The 22,067-nt window shown below is 37.8% G+C and overlaps 1 long non-coding RNA gene across 4 annotated transcripts in view; it reads right to left on the bottom strand.

Annotated features, from left to right (window-relative positions):
* LOC126758906 (uncharacterized) overlaps window positions 1–22,067 on the bottom strand; it is a 187,298-nt gene that overhangs the window by 95,002 nt on the left and 70,229 nt on the right. For 3 of the 4 annotated variants that reach the window (XR_007666912.1, XR_007666913.1, XR_007666911.1), the window contains exon 2: window positions 2,079–2,528. This is a non-coding gene — a long non-coding RNA (uncharacterized LOC126758906). Of the gene's footprint in view, window positions 1–2,078; window positions 2,529–19,768; window positions 19,879–22,067 lie in introns of those variants that run through there. The other variant, XR_007666910.1, reaches the window with a different exon arrangement.

Here is a 22,067-nt window from a genome sequence, read left to right as displayed (position 1 = left end):
GAGCTGGCTTCTAATGCACCTGCAGGCAATTCCAGAGTCAACATCTACGTAGGCATCTAAGCAATGAAAGTCTTGCCAGTAGCAACCAACTTCACTTCTATTGGGAGCCAGGTCACAAAGGCATCGAGGGGAATGAAATAGTGAACGAGATTGGAAGAATGGTGTACGGCTAGCACTCGAAAACGTAATCAACATTGCAAAAGTCATGTGCAAAAGTCATGTGCAAAACGGTAGATCGGAAGTACACAAAATTTCTATTGGCACTCGATAGAAAAGACTGTAGGAACATGATCGAAATACTAACTGGTCACTGTCTGGTAGCGACACACGCCCGTAGAATGGGACTGACAGCTCGACATTACTGCAGGAAATGTCTAGAACAAAGCGCTAGGGAAACAATAAATCATCTCTTATGCACTTGTCCCGCATTGGTACGACTATAGACGCTATAAACATGACGGTATGATACACTGAAAGTGGTATCGATAGTGAGAACACAGAGTCTGTTGAAATTCGCGCCAAGCCCTGACCTCCTAACGGATGACTATTGCTCATGGATCTGGTAACTGAACTCCATCTGGTTTCGCAAAGGCTCCAACTGGTCTATGTTGTTATTTACGGAAGAGACCTGAAGTTATGTAGAGGAAATTGTGTTCTAAAGCGCAGTAAGAAACGGTATAACTGAAAAAGTGATCTATTAATCGCCAGTTTCAAAATACCACAACATTAGAAGCGCGAAATTCTACACCAATCGTTGTTAACAAGGGTTAGTAAAGCAAGAGAAACCAATAAGAGCAGTTAAAGATTTCAATCATTCAATACGGTCGAATTGCGTGAAAAACGAATAGAAGTTTATCCATCGAGCTTTTTGATCACTCCCTAGTATTGGTAAGACCTAAGAATGTGTTATTCAGCTAATCATGTCGTCCAAATGAATGAAAACCCCCAGCTCTGAGAGTATTTAACGTAGTACTCGCCGGGGAATGCGGAGTAGAGGAAGACAGCTATTGGCTTTTCTTGGTTATTTTACGAAAGAGGAAGGACGACTGGCGGGCTGTTGTAAACTCGGCCAATAAGGAAGAAGAAGTATGTCATTCTGTATTTGTTGGGTTAAAATTTTGGTACCAAACTTCTGAAGGTACAATTGGGCGACTTGGCTATAATGTGGACGTAATGTATACATCTATACTCACTTGAAAAACGGTGAACTTTAGGAATTGTAGAATCATGTTGTCTTTTTTTTAAATTCCACCTAATAATGCTCTAAGAATCCAAGTCTCATTTAAAATGTTTTTAAACAACTGTAATTAGACTATGTATTTAGGTACCGTTATATGCTCATCTACGGTTAAACTTTTCGCATCCATCACTTTGTCACCTTCACCTTAATGAGCTGTTTGCTGAGTTCACTCTTTCTCTCTCTCTCGCTTGGCCACATATGTTGCCATACACAACTTCTGTTAATATTTAGTGCAGTTCCGTTACATAACGGGTTTTGCGAACTAGCGATATTGTTCGCTTGTCAAAAACAAACAAAATAAAAGAGAATTAAAATTGTATAAACTTTTCTTGTGACTGAAAAGTTTTTCTCTTAACTTGTCCTGCAACTGGACTTCGCAACAACTCGGGCACATTTCGGTGCAAACTTTGGACGCAGCAGTTGAGAAAAGTGAATAAGAAATATGAAATGACATGGAAAAACACTAACGAGCTTAACTGTGTTTGCACAGCGTTACATACATATGTACACCTTCTTTGAAGGTGCTGCTTTACGGGCCGACAAGGGCCAACTTGTCGAACAACAACAATGAGAGCAATGATAACGCTACAAATAACACACATCGTTGAGGCGAGTAAGCGGAGGAATGTCGGTTGGGGTTAAGCAGCGACAAAGTATTCGAAACAGATCTTATGAGTCGCTTGTAATGAGTCTTCTTGGCACGCAAGCGGAAGGAAGAATAAGAAAAATGCAAAAAACAAAGAGCAACAACAACAAAAGCGCTGTCTATGTAAATGTTTACAAAAGTGTTTAGCAAATTTTGACAATGATAGTAACAAAAGCAAAGCGCAAAACTTACCCCACAAGTATGAACATCACAACAGCAACAACGACAACAAATGAAAGTTGCAAATCCTTTTTGCTGAAACTTGCACTTGCACAGGAACTGTTCGTCGCCAACATACGCCCGCGTGCATGTTAGTGTGTGTGTGTCAGCATGTGTGGGAATACATTAAAATCCGGTAATAACTGTAAAACTATTTTTTGTTTAAAAGCATTTTCGGTTACTTTGTTGTAAGTTGACAGCAAGCGCATATGCTGCGGCGGCAACTGAGGATGTGCTCATTGTTTTTCCGTGTCCGACCGGAATTCGCTACTTTTTTTGTTTCAAACGGAACACTAGTTTTTACTAAGCATACGAAAATTGTTTTCTGCTGTTTCGAATACACAGGAACTAGTCTTGGGAAGTTTTTTGTTCGATGTTACGGCGCGCTTGTTTTTAGCTTTGAAATTAAATGTGGTTTTCGTGCTGAAAGAAAGTGGATAGAAAAAATTTAAATCATATTTACAATAAAACTTTTTGATTACATAAAATTAAATTAGCAATTTGTTTTAAATAATAACAATGATTATTTTGTAAAAGTAGTCATTGTGAAATTTTTATGCTGTACCGAGTATAAGAGTTTTGTTCACATAACGGTTGTACGTATTACTTAAAATTAATCGAGATAGATATACGGTTACACATACATATACAAGTATAAATGATCAGGATGACGAGTCGATTTGAAATCCGGGTGACTGCCTGTCTGTCCGTCCGTCCGTGCATGCTTTAACTTGAGTAAAAATTGAGATATCTTGATGAAACATGGTATGTGTGTTACTTGGCAAAACAGTAAGAACGAATTCGTAGATCGATAGCGTAATCGGCCCACTGCCAAAATGCCATTAACCGAAAACATATGAAGTACCATAACTCAGCACAAAATTAAGACAAGGAATTGTAGTAAAAAAAAAAGTGGGCAGAAACTGGTGAAAAAGTGAGCGTGGCCCGACCCTATAATAAGTTTAATGTGTATATCTCCTAAACCACTAAAACTATAACAAACAAATTCACATAGTGGAGAGCTCCTCAATTTTCCCTCATAGCTTCGCTATATCCCTGAAAAATAACACTGTGCGTCTTTTCCAGTGACTCCTTCCCATCTGCATATCCTTCATCGATATATGGGCAGAGAAAATGCCGCCACGATTAGCCTCTGCGGCACAGTGATTTAAGTTTTCAGAGATGAAGTTGAAAGAAACGAGAATTAAGTTATGTCCTTGTTTGGATCCCTTCATATAACCAGTTTCTCTGAGTTTTAGAGCGCACTACCAATTCATCCATCAAAATTCACTGTTTGGTGTGGATTATAGGCTGGTGGTAGCATTGGGCCGTATTTCTTCAAAGATAATACAAAATGCAACCTTGAATAGTGAGAACTGCTGTTTGATGTTAACAAACTCTTTTTTGTCTAAGCTGAACGAGCTTAATTTGCGCGACATGTGGTTTCAACACATGAACTTTTTATTTCACGTTTGTGGTCTGTCAATTCGCCGCCTACAGGGTCCTCGAAGTGTAACCAACTTCAGACCGTTCGCGCAGCTGTCGCACTGGAATCAGCTGTTTATAAATTTGCTGAATGACAGTTCGGAGTATTGTTCACAAGTGTACAAAAGCGTTTTGCCAAAAGTGAACGCAAAAAAAGTGAAGAAGCGACTTGAGCGAAATCCACGACGAAGTGCCAATCAAATGGCTAAAGAACTGAAAATATCCGACCGCAGCGTCCAATGGAGTAATTCGTAAACTCTCAAAACGATAGGGTTTACTTGACCGACCGTTCATACGAGAATCTAAGTCATCGGTTGGCCACCAGGAGGCAGCACCCGCCACAAATAATGGTTTGGGCCGCTGTCACCGCAGATGGGCGCTGTCCAATTGTTTTCATCGAGCCTGGCTTCAAAGTAAATGCAACATATTATGAGGAAAGTGTTCTGGAGGCTGCTTTGAACCCGTGGGCAAACAAACATCGCAAACCATGGACGTTTCAACAAGACTGAACACCATTTGTAAGAACAAAGCGCGAGTGAACCAAGAATGGCTGAGAAACAACGTTCCGAACTTCATTATGACCACACAATGGCTCTCGAATTCACCAGATGCGAATCCAATGGATTATTCTCTCTGGGTCATTTTGGAGAGCAAGGTCCGAAGTAAAAAATACACCAGTCTCGAGATGCTGAAGAAAGCCATTGTCCGTGAGTGGGCCAAAATACCGGCAAGTCACATTCGGGCAGCTTGCGATTCGTTTTTTGACCGTCTCAAGGCCATAGTTAAGGCAAACGGTGGTCATATCGAGCAAAAGTGAATTGGTCCTGAATTTATGATTATTTTCACACATTTTGTACTTTAAAATAAATAAAAATAATTTTCCAAACCGAATTTATGGCTTTTTTAATTGGTTACACTTCCAGTGCCTGTATATCATACGAGGCGTTAACTAGACTATTTTTTGTGCGAGTATGTTAAGATTCATACTTAAAGCGACAAGCCTGCTTCTATTGACACACAGGAAGCATTCGTGAGATACCGGCCCAAATGTTCAAAGAGTATGTCAGAATAGAACCTGCTTAGTTAATATTTGAGGCGCTAAATTGTATGTGTTTTTTATTTAAAATTTCAGTTAGTTTTTAAAAATCATTACTTATATTAGAAAACGTCCCTACTTCCGAAAGGGGAGACTCTGAGTCAATTTTGGTCACCTACAAGGTGAATTCCAAAGTAAACAGGACTTTTTGAATCTAGCGCCCCCTGGTGGCGCCATCTATATGTCGACTGGTGCGTTAGAATCTGCTAACTTTATCGATTGTCCAGTGAGAATTTCATGACATTTCATCGATTGGATTGAAGTGAAGTTATTGCGTTTTAAGTGTCACTTTGTTTGTGTATTCGGTGCGAAAATGAGCTTCGAACAAAGAGCCAACATTAAATTTTGTTTTAAAATTGGTAAAACTTTAACGAAACGTTTCAATTGATGAAAGAAGTTTATGGCGATGATTGCCTATCCCGTAGCAGAGTGCACGAGTGGTGTCAACGTTTTCAAAGTGGTCGTGAGGACATAAATGACGATCATCATGTGGGCCAATCAAAATCCGTGATCACCGGAAATTCCATAGAAACTGTGCGTGAATTTATCAAAAATTAGACGAAATCAGCATTGAAATTCATGCAAATGGAATTGAACATCTCCAAAACATCGATTTATCGCATTTTGATCGAACATTTTATACGCATATTGGAGCTATTCACAGCTTCGATCGACCGAAATCCTAAGTCTAAGTGCATTTCAGGTAAATGTGTACCGGAGATACATAAGTGAAAACCCATGTGTGAAATTTTCTTCACTTCGTAAATTTCGCGCGAATTTTCGGCAAGCTTTTGTTATGAACAATACTTTGAGCTGATAGCTGCATTCTACAAAACGGAACTGGAAATATCTTTTCATTGGTCTCTTATCGATTTTAGAATATAGAATATTTTTCGTCTTTAATATTGGCAGAAACAAATGAAAAGGCCTGTCAAAAATTGTATTTCTATTACATTGCCCTATTTCATGCCTTATATTGGCTGCTTTTTAATTCGTTATTCACGGCAAGGATAATATATTAGCCAACCCTGATCTCTTTGGTTGTTTGGAATATCCGGGAATATCTTGTGGATCAATCTTTTGCCTCTACGATAGAAATTCAATTTCCCGCAATAAGTGCACATATTTTTGTGCTATCGCGGTATTAAGGAGAATATAGCGATCAGAACCATAATGCTATTTGGATCGAAAGACAAGACACCACACAACTGCGTGACTTTAAGGAACGTTATGCCTAAATTCAAGCCCATTGATTAAATTTCGAACATTTTGAGATAAGATGTTCTTCAATCCTCTAACACACTTCTGAGAAATATTCACATAGCTTTCGTCAAAAGTTGGCATGACCTCACATATATACAAGGTCTGTCGCAAAAGAAACAGGACTGTTAAAAAAAAAACAACAAAAAATTAATATTTTTCAAAAGTTATATTTTTTTATTCAAAGTAGTTTCCTTGTGCTTCTATACAGCGTTTAGCCCGGTCAATTAGCATTTCAAATGAGTGTTTAAGGTCATTTTTCGGAATGCTCTTGAGAATATCGGTCGTCGCCTTTTGGATAGCTGAAATGTCCTGAAACCAGTGTCCTTTCATGGGCAAATGAAGTTTTCCAAATAGGTAAAAATCACAGGGTGCCAGATCAGGTAAGTAGGGTGAGTGATTAATGGTTAATATGGAGTTTTTTTGTCAAAAAATCAGTGACAAGCGTCGACCGATGACACGGCGCATTATCGTGCAACAGGCGCCAGGACCCTGCCTCACGTTATTGTGGTCGAGCACGACGAATGCGTGACAAAAGACGCTTCATAACACCAAGGTAAAACACAGCATTAATCGTTTGGCCAGGTGGGACGAACTCTCGGTGTACATTATCCTTGGAATCGTAAAAATAAATCAGCATTGTCTTTATTTTTGACTTCTGAAGACGACCGACTTCTGATCGTGACAGAGGTTCTCACGACCTTCTTAAGCCACTCATGCACATTACTACGGGATAGGCACTGATCACCATAAACTTTTTTCATCATTGAAATGTATCAGTAAACGTTTTCCCAAGTTTAAAACAAAATTTAATATTTGCTCTTTGTTCTAAATGCATTTTACGACCGATGACCAAAAGCTGCTGTCACTTTTTGATCGATAACATCGATTGTAGTTATCCAATTGTCTTAAAATTTTTACGAAATGTCAACAAGAGATCAAACTTTTTATTTCATATACCCACCAATAGGTGGCGCCGCCAGAAACAGCTATGTTTAGAAAGTTCTGTTTCTATTGCGACATACCTTGTACATATTTTGCATTCTGCAACTTTTTACAGAGCATTTGGATTGACCAGTTTTCCAAGCAGCTAGATGGTGGAGACAAACATTTAGAAGTAAATTATCTCGGTACTAGACCAGTAAAAGTTGACTTGTTACTTGGATAGATGAACTTATAAACCAAGAAGTTCAGAGTAAGTGCTTTTAGAACGTAGTACATTTCTTTTCTCAAATATTAGAAATTTTTAGTTGGTATAGTTCACAACACTCCAACTTATTGATTTTCATGTTTCAATGAAATCGATTAATGTAAATACAGATGTGCCAATATATACTCTCTATTTTCCCCCTCATGAAGCAGCTTTTCCCAAATTGGAACGAGGAAAAGCCAACCGGAAGAGCGCTCCTTTTTATCTCTTTCCTCCTTTTTATCCTCTTTCGTCTACGCGACAATTCGGTTACATTTTTATTGAAGTGCGAAATATTTTATGTCAAATTTTAATTTAGAGTTTCTTAAGTGCCCTTTCGGAGGTCATCAAAAGCATACATTTTATATCTCATAAAAACGCATTCAAAAAAGAATTCAATAATATGTATTTTCCTCCTTACACTCATTAACAAAGTCGCTGCGGAAAAAGGACGCAAACGGTTAATAGTGCGAAATAAAAAGGCGATATAAAATGACCAGCAAATTTATGGCAATAACTCGGGGACTATCAATGCCAGGCGTGCCATAAAAAAAATTATAGCTTAATAATTTGAAAATTAAATACCTTTCACTCATAATTTGTTCGAGCTTAAATGATTACAAGAAATGAAGTTTTCGCTTTGTACAAACATAGGAAAAATGTGGCAAAATTCGACCTCTCTAAACCAAATAAATAATAGAGTTGCCAAGCAAGTGGTCCGTGTGCCGCTATCATACATTTATGTGTCATACATGATGACGTCGGTGCAGCATTTTTGGAAAATAAAACATAAAGTGTGTAAAACTCGTAATAATAGAAGCGACTTGGCAACAAAATTATTTATAACTTTCGAGATAATTTTTATGCATTCACTTTTATGACAATGATACGAGTATAACACATAAAAGTTACACTTCGCTTTCGTTTTGCTCTCGTTCTTCTCATTGTGGGAAGTGCAAATTGATTGCGACACTGCCGCGGTGTACGACTTGACATTAGAATAAATTTCCAGCAGCTGTCGTTCAAGGTAGCCAGGATAAAAAGTTAGCGAAAATAAAGTAAGTTCCGCCAAGTCAAACAAGAAGGCAACACTGATAGCAACAAATAAACTAAACAAAAAAAATAAAATGCAAAAGAGAAAGTAAAAATGATGAAAAGTTATGTTGACAATTTTTAAGTGGTTTCAAGTGTCAAAACACAACTTAACAAACAAAAACTCCGTCAAACATCAACTCAGCGATAACGTTTGTTTAGTACAGAACCACACACCCTTTTAAGAAGAGAAGAATTCATGCGTTATTTTAAATGAGTATTTGATTGCACTCTGAGCATCATTCACCTATAAGTGGACTGAAACGATTATTTTACATATGGTTCAAGCAGCTCACGACTTCCGGCCTTAGACCACCTACCACCTACGCCAAAAAACGTCCATTTGAAGGCGAGCTCAAGTGAGAAGGCGATACATTCCTCCTCAGGGTTGTCGGCTGAGTTTGAGACCGTCGCGTTAAAAAAAACAACACCGCCAACGAAAATATTAAAAAATCCTCCGATGAGAGTCCCTCCCTTTGATGAGCAAAAGTGTTAAGGAATTAGATTTAAGGACTTACAGCTGGAATTTCTGGTCCCTTAAATGGAAAGGTGCCGCTGCCCAACTTTTTAACTGTCTCGTAAAAGCAAAGGCTGACATCACCACGGTCCAAGAAGTGCGATGGACGGGACAAGGACTGAGACGACTAGGTCTTTCGGTGTGCCTACCTCTGACATCACCACGGTCCAAGAAGTGCGATGGACGGGACAAGGACTGAGACGACTAGGTCTTTCGATGTGCCTACCTCTCAACATTACATTGCCAGATGGGATACATACCGAGAGCTGCAGAGAGAAGCGAACGCATTTGGCCTGTTAAAAGCCCAACAACTAAGGAGAGGCTAGCCTTATTGAGGGCAAAGAGATCACTAGATCTTCTGCGATCAATCTTGGGTCAGAAGGGTTTTGCGACTACGCAAATACCGATGGTAGCCCAGCGTTGGTCAAGCTTCCGCGAAGCCCAGCTATGCAGTAGTAGAACACAAGAGAATACGGGAGCACCAACTCGCTCCAATTCTACCGACAGTGGTTCTAGGGTGCCTTCCTTTGCTAGCTCATCAGCTTTGCAATTATCTGCGATTCCGCTATGGACCGGTACCCATGCCAGTCTTATCAGAAAGAAACTCGATGCTATTGATAGCGAAGTTACGCACTCCTCGACCAAACCTGAACTGTAAATGATTTCAAGGCTAGTATCGCCGCTCTGCTATCTGAGTGAATGGTCACTTTTTAAAGGACGCCGCACTCCGGAACAGCTCTATTGCTACCTTGACTGCAACCTCAAGTTCGATTGAGGTCGATACCAAACGTCACCGAAAGTTGATAGGGCAAAATGAATCTCAAGAAGTTTTGGGTATTTGAAAGCTTTAAGCCGCCTGCGTGGTAGACGAGCTTAAGGATCACAGATTCCTCGGCCTACGTAATTTCTTGGGACACATTCGTTCGCAGACAAAAGAATCACCGACTACCTGCGAAAGGCACATAGAACATTGGCTAGTACACACAATCTGAAAAACATTCGCAGTGCTCTCAATAACTTGACACTATTGCTCTCAATGCTATTTTTCTCTTCCCTCAGATTTATTTGCCAAACAGAAGCACTGCCTGTTTGACACCACCCGCTCAAGTAAGTTATGGTCTACTATTTTTTCACCTACTTGCACCTTAGCATTCGAAAAACATTGTAGATTCGGCACAAACATATTTACCCCTTCCTGTTGCGCTTAGACTTGCGGCTACAAACGTAGAATTTTCCCCATCAGAACTTTTTCCGATTTTTATAGGGCACGTTGGCTCTGTAACATTGTTATTACTTTTTATACTTTTGGCGCAAAGCTTACACTTCTGTTGCTTTTGCAAGTTCGTTTTTTGGTTCGTTCTCCATTTTTTAATGTATCAGGGTGGTTTAAGAAGTACGCGACTATCGCAATAACCATCTATCATGTAGTATATGCTTCTAGACGCCTGGTGTCGAAATTTTACCAAAATCATCACTCACTGTCTTCGCCCGGCGAACCGGCTTCAAAGAAGACAAAGTCTGCCCCATCAGCTGGCATGTCGGTTGGCAACAATTTTCTGGGATTCACAAGGTTTAATCTACATATTTCGCCTATGTGAACAAGTACAAAAGGGTCACAGGTTTCTACTATGACAAATTGCCTGGCGAAAAAAATAACCTATCTCTCCACCATATCAGGTCGATCGGTTCCCACTTACCACCGTCTCGCATTAATTTTGGTCGAATTAGGTGTATAAGCTATCCACCGTAGTCTACAATTTTGACTCTGTTTGACTTCTTGTCTGCAAACTTGAAAAATCCACTCATCCGGCTGAAATTTGTGTGGACTCAGGATCGCATGCAGATCTCAATAATGGGTGTACCTCAGACGGTTTAGAGAAGTTGAAGCATCACTGGAAGTGTATTTGGCTAAATAGTGAGAATATATTGATCCAAATTTCATATAAATTTCAGTTTTTCATTTCTAAGCTAGGCACATATCGGCCCACCCTCGTGTGGTAATCTTTCAAATGCTTTTTTACGATCGTTTACTTTGCGGAAAAATCTAATAAAATATGACGAACGCAACAGTCAGCAACAACACGACTTCCGCCCACAACTTCCGGCTGTTGGTGTGGCTTTTTATATGTAACACTATGTATGTTTCTATATACATATTTGTAAGTTTGTATGGTATGTATGTAAGTGTACTTAGTGGGATTCTAAACACTACAGACTGCGCTTTCAAGCCATTCCCTGCGTTGTGGCAACATTTTACCTATTACGGTTGACGACATTCGTTTTATTATTATTTTTTTTTTTAATTTTTTTTTTTGTTGTTCTTTCGAAATTCCCTCCACAAATACAACGCTGTGTGGGGCAGAATAGTGTATGGCATAGAGTAAGCTAGTGCTGCAGGCTTATAGCGGACATTATGGCAAATATTATAAAGATTTTATTTTGCACTGTGTTTGTGGCGCCACTACTGCCGCAACTAACTAAGCTGCACGTCTGTCCAACTGACGCGAGTTGCGCGTTCGGTCGTCCTTACGTTGGCAAACGACCAAACCTCGTGCACTGCCCACTAAATCGACAATTGCTCTTGAGTGTACATCTACTTGGCCATTTATAGAGTTCCTGCGACTGCCGCTATACTCCATATACCCTTCATACACACATCCAGCCATACACTCACATACACGCTCTGTTTAAGCTAGCTTTCGGCTAGCCGTTATTGCCACTGCTGTCAACGTTGCCGGCAGCATCATTGATGACAGCTGAAATGTAATTTAGATAAAAGTGTGAAATTCTTTTCACTCACTATTTACTGATTCGTTGTTGTTGTACTTCTATTTCTATTTGTATTTGCTCTAAGTGCTGTTGTTGTGTACATCCTCACTTATTTGCTGTTTGTTTACTTCCCTTTTTATAGATTTCAAGCGGCAAATTGAAACTTATGTTTCCCTTTATTTTTACGCCATCAAGTGTCGGACGAGAAAGCCGCGACAAAACAGCAGAGCTTCACACTTTCATTTCGTTACAACAACAACGGTTCACTGGTTTGATAGTCGTTTTGATAAGATGTTGGTTTTTTAGTAGACCGTTAGCGGTCAGAAGGTTAAATGAGTGTTCACCGAGATATTTTTAAAGGCACAAATTGGAAGCATGTCAGTCTTAGTTAAAAGACGGATTATAAATATGCAACCTGCTTACTTCAAATACAAGCTTTTCAAAACGTGGCTTTCAGTCGCCCTCATCACTCAGGGTCATTCCTACATAAAGAATTTTCATGGACTATTGATGAAATTGTCGCGAGTGCGACGCTTTTCTTACATTGCTTTAGGGAAATGATCGGAAAATTATGAAATGTCCTACCACAGTCGAACCTGATTTGCTCTAGACAATCTTTAAATAGTCCAAGCCGGTGGGAAGAGATAGAACGTAATAAATTAAACATTCAGCTCAAAAACATATAGATAGGAAGTTTATTTTACGACGCCGCAACAATAACTGCTAACATTGCTGACCCGTGAAACAGAGAGAGACTGAATACTTGCTTATTTTCAGCTATGGGTAGTCCGAAATTTTTGTGAGGTTCGCCTTCATCCACGATTTTGCAAAATATTAGGTAGCCTTATCTTTTCTCGAAGAATATATGTGCACGTACTGAAGCGAATTTGGTCCCGAATGGTAGAAAAAGTATTATAAAAGAAGACGAGTATACTCGTTTCGTTCGACAGTGGCTCGCTAAAGTGATATGAGTAGCCAGCAAAGTGGATATAGTGTATTGACACGCGGAAGTACATTCAATCCTCTAGGAAATCTGAAGCGTTATTTGGTAGCATTTGAAACGATCGGGTTTATTTGCAGCACTTGTGGGATCTCGCAATTTTTTGCCCACAGGTAAAATGCAGGAGATTTAGCGGGCTTATTGCACATAGAGAGTTCGACCGATTATTTTCACTATGGTAGAATAGTATAAGAGCAGATTATATAAAAATATTCAATAAATCCTGATTTAATAAAAAGATCAGTATATATGGGTTGTCAAAAAAGTCTTGCGGTATTTTTATTGATTTTATTTTTTTTTTTGAAATTGAAATGAATTTTTGATGAGTCCATGCCCAGCTCTTGACCGATGCTACGGCTGCTACTATGCCGGTCTCTTTCGACCAATTCAGCGATTTTATCGCAGTTTTCGACGACAGGCCTTGCGGAGCGTGGCGCATCTTCGACCACCTCTACACCAGAACGAAAACGTTGAAACCATCGTTGTGCGGTGGAAATGGAATTTGTATCGGGTCCATAAACTGCACAAATTTTATTGGCGGCATGAGATGCATTTTTGCCTTTATCGTAGTAGTAATGTAAAATATACCGTATTTATTTTGCTCCATGTTTGCGACGCTTTAACTCACGAACGACTTAAAAGAAACGACAATCAATCAAACACGTGTTAGCGCGTGAAATGAGCTTTCCAAAAAGGTATAGCATGACCCGACGCGAAGAATAAAACTGGAACTACGCGCTTTCAGCGCCAACTAGCGAAAGTACCGCAAGACTTTTTTGACAACCTAATATTATCGCTGATAACCAATAAAAGTAACTTTTATAGATTAACCTATTCGGAACACTATCTTCAAAAGTAGACTTTGCAAAAGAGTTATAATAAAATATAATATAAATAAATTATCTCGACTTTTCCATAGAAACCTAAAAAAGAGAACGATATCCTGACCCAAAACACACTTCCATTGCACGAGTGTATTAGTTTATATTTTCGACTCAACATTCCTTCGCATAAACCAATCTACATACATATATAAATAGTTGTTAATACACAACAGACACTATGTACCGTTTTTCATTTTTTAGAAAACATTTAACAACAAGAAAAAACGTAACTTCGGTTACACCGAAGCTAAATACCCTTCACAGGTGTATTTCTGTTTGTAACTAAGTGTTCAGTTTGTATGGAAGCTACAATGCTATAGTAATCCGATCTGAACAAGTTTTTTAGAGATTGCATTGTTGCCTTAAAAAATAATCTATACCAAATTTCGTGAATATATCTTGTCAAATGTGAAAGTTTTCCATACAAGAACTTAATTCCGATAGTTCAGTTTGTATGGCAGCTATATGTAATAGTGGTCCGATATCGGCAGTTCCGACAAATGAGCAGCTTCTTAAAGAAAAAATGACGTTTGCAAAATTTCAAAACGATATCTTAAAAACTGAGGGACCTGTTCAGGGTATACAAAAAACTTTTGAGGCTCTTGGAGAATGAATTGTTCGAGCGTAGATTGTACATGCAAGTATACTAAATATAGACTTCTATATATCGGCTTGTATATAATAGCAGCATGTTATTACAGGATATAATAGTTTTGCGCACCTAACGATTGTTTGTATCCCGTAAAACTAATCGAGATAAATACAGCGATATAAATAACCCGAAAGACGATTTGAAATCCGGATGGCTACTTATCCGTCCGGCTCTCAGTCTGTGCAAGCCGTAACTTGAGTAAAAGTTGAGATATCTTAATGGACACATGTTCCTTGTTCAAATCGAGAGGACGGCACAAAAGCCATTAAAAAAAACCTTTGACTTGCTATACGAGGTGTGTTCAAAAAGTATCACGAATTTTGAATTTTCGCGGGTGACGTATATTCGAATTTCGAATTTTTTGTGGCGTTATGTTGGTACTCATGTCTCTCACTTATGCCGACAAGCTCGACCATTTTGAATGTTCATTTAATTGTTGACAGCTGCTTTGCTTGCACGTGTATTTGGATCGTCTTCGATTTTTACCTATTCAAAAAAATGGATCAAAGAACCTGTATCAAATTTTGTGTGAAAAACGAAATTAAGTGCGCGGATGCATTCCGAATGTTGACTGTGGCATACGGAGAAGCTACCTTGGACCGAAACAACGTTTATCGGTGGTACAAAATGTTCTCAGAAGGCCGAGAAGATGTGAACGGCGAGGAGCGTGCCGGACGCCCGAGCACTTCAACAACAGACGAAAAAATTAATGAAGTGGAGAAAATGGTATTGGCCAATCGTCGAATCACCGTTAGAGAAGTTGCTGAGGACCTAAACATATCGATTGGCAAGTTATGCGCAATTTGCGCGAAGCAATCCGCCAGAAACGCCCGGATTTGTGTAAGAACAAAAATTGGCTTTTGCACCACGATAACGCCCCTGCTCACACATCGTTGCTTGTGCGCGACTTTTTAGCCAAAAACAACACACTAATGATGCCGCAGACACCGTATTCTCCAGATCTGGCCCCCTGTGACTTTTTCTTGTTCCCTAAACTGAAGAGGCCCATGAAAGGACGACGTTACGCTTCTCTTGACGAGATACAGACGGCATCGAAGGAGGAGCTGAAGAAGATAAAAAAATGATTTTTTGAAGTGCTTCGTAGATTGGAAAAACCGTTGGCACAAGTGTATAATATCTCATGGGGATTACTTTGAAGGGGGCAAAATAGATATTCATGAATAAATTAATAATTTTTGAAAAAACACAAAATTCGCGATACTTTTTGAACACACCTCGTACCTTACCTTATATATTGGTAAATATGTAGAGGTATCTTAATAAAAATCAGAGAGCAGTTTTTTCTGTTCTTTTTAATGCCAAAAATGAACGAATCGAGTCTGGCTTCCAATTACCTTATATAAGAATGTTAAACTTCCCATTTGATGTCATAGTTAAATGCGGAAAATGTGCGAAATCGACGCACATATGTATTACTCCCGCCCAGATATACTCGTAAAGGTGATTTTTATCCTTTTTGACTTTTAAGCGTTTATGTGTGATATTTTAATAAATTAAAGTGGACAACTTTTCTTTTTTCATAATCACTTTTTGGAATGGCCTTTAGCTCTTTCAGCTAATTTGGTTTTATTTCTTCGATCGACTGAAAACAGGTTCCACGGAGCGGCAATTTCGTTGAGTACGGTGGTTGATCTATGGTATTCATAGCTATTTTTGGCTTTAAATTCAGTCACAGTCGTAGCTCGATGTGACGGTGCATCGCGTAAAATCCATGAATTGTTATTCCACAATTCCGACCTTTGAATTTTTTTTTTTTTCCCCCGATGATTGTTGACTTGTTTGTATGTCAAACTCATAAAATCATGCGTCATGAGCAATTATAACACTCTCCATGAATGTGGGATCGGAATTCGCACATTCAAGCAAGCCCAAAGGACCTGGTTCGGTACTCTTTTTGAAAAAAATTCAGCTTTAGCGGGGCGAGTCGAGCAAGAAGCGTTTCATAATCATTTCGTATCATTTCTCTAACCCTTGCCTGGCGACTTTTAAGCACCAAATACTTCTGCTTTTTAATATTTTATCAGCTGAGAAGGTGGAAAGTCATACAGAACGAGGCATGTCTTCAACGATCTCTCGACCGTCTTTGAAGGCTTTGCACCACTCGTAGGCTTGTGTTTTTGATAAAACTGAATCACCGTAAGTCTTTTCCAACATTCGAAATGATTCCGCACACGAAGTTTGGTTAGAAATACAAAATTTGTGACAAAATCTTTGTTCGAAAGTTGGTGTACCGACTTAAGCGACTGCCGTAAACCAACTAGTTGACAGATCACGCTCACATTTGGCATAGTGATTAAGAACAACTTAGCAAAAAAAATTTTTTTTGAAATATCATTTACACGTGGAATTTAAATTTCAATTAATCGGTACTTTTTTGTCACAATGTATATTTTTCATTAAAGTTAAATAGATGAGGCTAAGCGAGTCTGTTTCGGATTCTTTCGCAAAATTCCTTAATACGAAGGATTGCCAACAACTAAAGGTATTTTCCGGCTTTGGTGCTTTCGAGAATATAAAATATTCGGTTACACCCGAAATTAGCCCACTATGTATCTATAGGATATAATATTTTTTGATAAAGCAAATTTTCATCTACCTTCTTTGGGACCTATGATTCATAGAAAATCTACATGAAAAGAAATTTCGATCAACTGTGAAAATTACGTCTCGAAACAAAATAACGAATAAACCATCCCCGGAATCGCTGAAGCTCCCTCGCTGAAATCAAAGGAAAGCTTATAAGATCTCACCATAAGCTTTTAAGGTTATTAATGGTGCGCAAGATCTTCACCAAATTTAACGTCACTGAGAAAAGCTGTTACACTAAGAGAAGCTGGTTAATTGTTCCAAGTTCTCACAACCAGAAAAACTTTTGTTCAAATCTCAGTGAGTGAGTTGGTGAGACAGTATCCTCACGCGAACACAGCGAATGCTTTCGCAAGCTATTAAATCTATGCAGCTTCTTCAGCCCAGTAAGATACATCTGTCTCTACTAAGGACATATTAAAAGCGATCTGTGTCTGCGTAATATCCGTTTGGGGATGAATCAAAACTGCTCCCTATAGAATCTGCGCTAGAAACCACTACACATGAACCATCCTGCATACTCGCATGTAATTTTGTTACAGTCCACAAACACAGACGAGCACATAATAAACTCATTTGCAAACGTTTAACTTCATTTTGTCTCCAGCAATGAATACTTTTTGTACTTGTTACCATTTTTGTTGTTGTTAATTTCAGTTATGGTTGCAAGAGCAAATTGCATGTTCCCACCACACACACACATAGAGCCATTGGCCTGACCGATCCATGCTCATCATGGTGATGATGTTGCGCGGTTGCGGTGCATAATTTAACTGCAAACTTTGATTGAGATTTTTCACTTACAAACTCACGTAGCAAGCTCCCATTGCAAGCAGCTCAACAGCGATGCGCTTATCTATTTGCTTAACTGTCAGTTTGCTGCATGCAAGTTCTTTTTTTCTTTTTTATTTTTTATTTTTTTGTTTTTCTTTTGCAGCGAATGTGTTTACTTTCTTCCTGTTTACATGTCTCACCAACAACAACAACATCTTCTTCCTTTGTAAATGTTGGGTTTACACTTGCATGTGTGTGTGCGTGTGTTTGTGCAGCGCAAATCGTTTAGTCGCAAATTGCTTTCGCAGCTTTTTTACTCTTCTGCTTTTGAATAAAATTTTTTTGTTTATTGTTTTTGTTTTTTTGTACCAGAATCTCATCAAAGTTTATAAATTGTATTTACTTTTTATTATTTATTATTTTCGATTTATGTACTTTTCGGATTACAGCCACAGGGGATAAAGTGATTACACGCCAGCTTATACGCATAAATTTCGGGATTATTCTATGCACAGCAAGGACATGCATAGAAAAGAGAGAGCGAAAAAACCGTTGCAGCGCATAATCGATTAGCGTTTTCAATTATTAGCTTTTATTAAATGTGATTATACTCACAAATTGTGTTTATTTAAGTTCGCTTATATTAAATGTAACGTTATTAAACTTTTTAAAGTAAATACTTATACTCCTGTGGGCAAAAAATAGTAAGCCTTTTTAATTTCAATTTCGCACGAAAATCCATTCGTCGAAATATTTATTTTTTCTGGGTACATATGTATGTAGGTATGACTGCCAGTGACAGCTGTGCCAAATGTCACATCGAAATAATCATTATTATTTGGTATGCACATGTCTGTCTGAAGTACATAAACTGCATTCGGTGAATTCTACGATGAGTGAAATTATTCAACAAAAAAGTTCCATTAAATTTTGTGTGCGGTAACCAATTTCTGGTGCTGAAACGTTCAGAATGTTGGAAATGGTTTTCGGTGATAGTTGTTGGACCCTAGCAAGTGTTTTTGATTGGCACAAATTATTCAAAGATGGTCGAGAAATCGTTGAAGACAAGCCTTGTTGTGGACGACCTTCAACCTCCTCAAAAAATATTAAAAAAGTGAAGGATATGCTGCTTGAAAATCGTCAGGCAAGTGTTAGAGAGATGGCAAGAGAGCTCGACAACTCTCGCGAGTCCGTTCGAATGATTTTGGTGGATATTTTGGGTATGAAACGCGTTCATGCTCAACTGGTCCCAATAAAGCTTAATTTTTTTTCACAATGAGTACCGTAAATAGGTCCTTTCTACATGCTTGATCCTGCGAATTCCGATTTCAAATTTATGGAGAGCGTTATGACGGCCGATGGGACATGTATTTATAAGTTTGACACGTAAAGAAGTCAACGATCACCGGAATGGAGGGAAAAAAACGAGCCGAAACCAAAAAAGCCACGCCAAAGGCGCTCAAAAATTAAGATGATGCTCATTGTTTTTTTCGCGATTCGCGGTTTAGGGCATCATGGAGATCTATTTGGTCGTATTGAGGCGTTTGTTTGAAAACACAAACCGAATTTAAAGCGAAAAACGCAATGAGTAACATCGATAATCCACTGTATTCACCAGATTTGGCTTCATACGATATTTTCTTGTACCCCAAACTGTAATCGCCGCTAAGTGGAACTCGTTTTCAGTCGGTCGAAGAGATAACACAAAATTCGCACTGGAAAAATCTTTGGATTAAGTGTATTACATCTGTTGGAGATTGCTTTGAAGGCGACAAAATAAATATTGATGAATAATTAAATATTTTTGTTTTTATTTACAATTTCCGGGTACCTTTTTGTCACATTCAAATGAGAATTATATACTTATGATTTTTGAATTTAAAAATTTCAGCAACAAATAGAAAAAATAATTTTGTTATTGAGTTAGAGAGAAAATGAGAACAAGTAAAAAGAACGATTTATGTATTTTATTTGTTAATGATTATATTTATTTCTAAGACTATAAAAAGTAAACTATAATGTGTTGATATTTTAATAAAAATATTTTTTTCTTTTCAAAAAAAAAACCAAAATTGTAGAAACCAATTAAATTTTATTTTTAACTTTAATTAATTAATTTTTTAATATTAATTAATTTTTTCTATAGAATATTTTGTTTATTTGTTGGCTGCTTTTTTTTTTATATATACTGACACTGAAAACTAAATTAATTACATTTTCGTTTTTTTTTTATTTACTACCAAAATTTAGCTGATTCTATTTGCTTTGCCTACCGTTATTAACTTACGAATGAGAAACTAATTAAGTATATATCTAGACACCCTGTAACTCTACTCACCTGTTGAACGTATTTAGTCTCTTGCATCGTTTAAAGTTTCAAGGCCATTATAATGAACGCAAAGCAACGAATAACGAACAACAAACATAAAAAAACAAAAAACGAACAAACAAACGCTACGAAAAATGTATCGACACAAATTTCTTTACTAATAAATGTTTATAATTTACAGCATTTGTATATATTTAATCCAACACTTTGCATTAACACATTTTTCATAAATGAAAGAAATCGATTTTAGCTTTGCGACTATTGAAATAAGCCATTTATTTTATTATTGTACTTCTTTACACTTCACTTTGAAACATTTACACTTTACACCAGAAACTTTCACGCATTTTATTATTCACAAAACTAGTTTCCACTTGATTCTCACTAAGCACTGCTTTTGCAAATTTACACAACACCAAATATTGCTATTTACTTATTTTATTAACGCATTTTCTATTATTTTTCGCGATCGCGAAATGACCCGAGACCACCGCTGACCGACTGCAGAAGAAAAGTATAATTGACACTGAACTTATTTGCATTGAGTGTCGCACTTGTAGCGCGAGTGTGGAGAGTGCATGTGTTATTGCTGCGCACATAATCTACTCCTCCGTGATCGCACAGGAGAAAATGTCGCAAGAACGATGCAGCAACATGAAGGGGTAATGCAGTCGTGCATGAATTTCAGTTCCCCTTTAACACATGCATACATTTGTCTACAAATTTTATAACTTATCAACAAACTAGACGTGAAAAAACACAAAACATACGACATTAACCTTTAGTAATACATTAAATAATATCTATCTTGTTTCAAATTTTGTATTTCTAACCAAATTTCATTGCGAGTTTTAGAAAAGCCTTATGGTGATTCTGTTTTATCAAAAACACAAGCCCACGAGTGGTACAAAGTCTGCAAAGACAGTGGAGAGGTCATTGAAAACAAGCCTCGTTCTGGACGACCGATGAAAATATAAAAAAGTAAAGGATATGGTGCTTGAAAATCGTCAAGCAAGTGTTAGAGAGATGGCAAGAGAGCTCGACAACTCTCGCGAGATCGTTCGAATGATTTTGGTGGATATTTTGGGTATGAAACGCGTTCTTGCTCGACTCGTCCTAGTAAAGCTGCATTTTTTTCATAAAGAATACCGTAAACAGGTCTCTCGGACATGCTTGATCATGCGAATTCTATGGGTTCATGAGTTTGGCATGCAAAAAAGTCAACAATCTTCGGAAGATAAAACAAAATTCACTGAAGAAGCTGAAGGTCATCCCAAAAAATGCTTATGAAAAGTGTTTCGAAGACTGGAAAAATCGTTGGCATAAGTGTATTACATCTGGTGGGGATTTTAAAGGCTACAAAATAAATAGCGACAAATAATTATATATTTTATATTTAGAATTTCCAGGTACTTTTTTGTCACAACTTATAGGGTAAGAAGCCCACAGAAAAGGAATTTCATCGAGATAACTCACATATTGACTATTTACGGTATTGAATTAACCTGAAGTTCGAAAATCTTTACATTACGTATGTGCGGGCCACTAGAAAGTTTTTAACCCGATTTTACCTTTTTTGGCACAATAAGAGCACATTATTATCCGACAAAGTTTCTTTCTGAATTTCAAAAATATATATCACAGTCTGACAGCTATTATCTGCGAATATAAGCACTGAAGTCCATATTTTCATTAGACTATATACTCGTATTTAGGTGTGAGATGGACTACCTTAAAGCAAATATCTTTGTGTAGAGAAAAAAGTGGTAAAACAAACGATTATACGGATGAGTGGTATTGAGTTGCGTTCTTGAATTCCACTTTTATTATTGTACTTTTTACTAGAGCGCAGAGTGCATACATTAGAAATACGAAAAGACTTTTCCGACTACCCAGTATAAAATGAGAAAGTGATTGAATTTCATTTAACAAGTCAGAAAGTCAGTCGACTCTACACACTTTTCCGCTTTATGTCAAACAAAATTGATTCAATTATGTTCTGAACTTCTTTTGCAGAAAAAAACTCGATGAACCCAGGAAACACTATTCTGCTTATTCTGTACCTGCTCAGTGTGTTTAAATTATTAAAATTCTTATTAGCGCCCGATGAATTTTTGCCTAAATAACTTAAGTGACTTTTTGAAGCCTTCGACTAGCTTGTCGAACACCAGTATTTAAAATTGTTTGGAGAAAGTCTTCCATTGGCATTTTATATATCAAACGCAGTCTAGAACCGAAAAAAACTCCAACTTTTAAACTCATTTACGTTCTTGGCTGCTGCAGCGCTTCCAAAATGTTCTTTTATATG

The sequence above is a fragment of the Bactrocera neohumeralis genome, chromosome 5 (genome assembly GCF_024586455.1).
Source record: "Bactrocera neohumeralis isolate Rockhampton chromosome 5, APGP_CSIRO_Bneo_wtdbg2-racon-allhic-juicebox.fasta_v2, whole genome shotgun sequence".
Taxonomy (NCBI): domain Eukaryota; kingdom Metazoa; phylum Arthropoda; class Insecta; order Diptera; family Tephritidae; genus Bactrocera; species Bactrocera neohumeralis.
Note: the sequence above shows the minus strand (reverse complement) of the source record. Positions and strands in the feature narration are given on the sequence as shown.